Consider the following 646-nt stretch of genomic DNA (forward strand, 5'->3'; position numbering starts at 1 on the left):
ATAGAGTCAATACAACATAACTACAATAGCCCGGCACTGGTGGCTCACGCCTGTAATCCCAGCAACTCAGGAAGCTGAGATCTGAGGATTGCGGTTCAAAGCCAGCCCAGGCAGGAGAAAGTCCATGAGACTGTTATCTACGATGAACCACCAGAAGACTGGAAGTAGCATTGTGGCTCGCGTGGTAGAGGCTCGACTTGAGCTGAAGAGCTGAGGGACAGCGCCCAGGTCCAGACTTCAAGTCCCACGACTGACTAAATAAATAAATAGCTAGAAGAGAGGGTTCCAAGACACAGAAATGATGAATGTTTAGTTATGTGGAAACATGTAGCTCGGGGGTGGATGTGAATTAAATTAGCACCTCAGCACGCAAGCAAATGAGCAATCGATGGTTGTGTAATACCTGTGATTATTAGGTGCCAATTCAAACAAAATAAATACAATGTAAATCCACTCGTAGGCATACGGACAAACTTTATGCAATACCACGATAGACAAGCGCTGTATCTAGGACAGCCACAGCACATGTTCCTTGCAGAAAGCTTTTTTTTGGGGTGGGGTTCTGGTCGTGGGGCCTGAACTCTGGGCCTGGGCGCTGTCCCTCAGCTCTTCAGCTCAAGGCTAGCGCTCTACCACTTGAGCCACA

This window comes from Dipodomys ordii, unplaced genomic scaffold (genome assembly GCF_000151885.1).
Source record: "Dipodomys ordii isolate 6190 unplaced genomic scaffold, Dord_2.0 Scaffold108, whole genome shotgun sequence".
Classification (NCBI taxonomy): Eukaryota; Metazoa; Chordata; class Mammalia; order Rodentia; family Heteromyidae; genus Dipodomys; species Dipodomys ordii.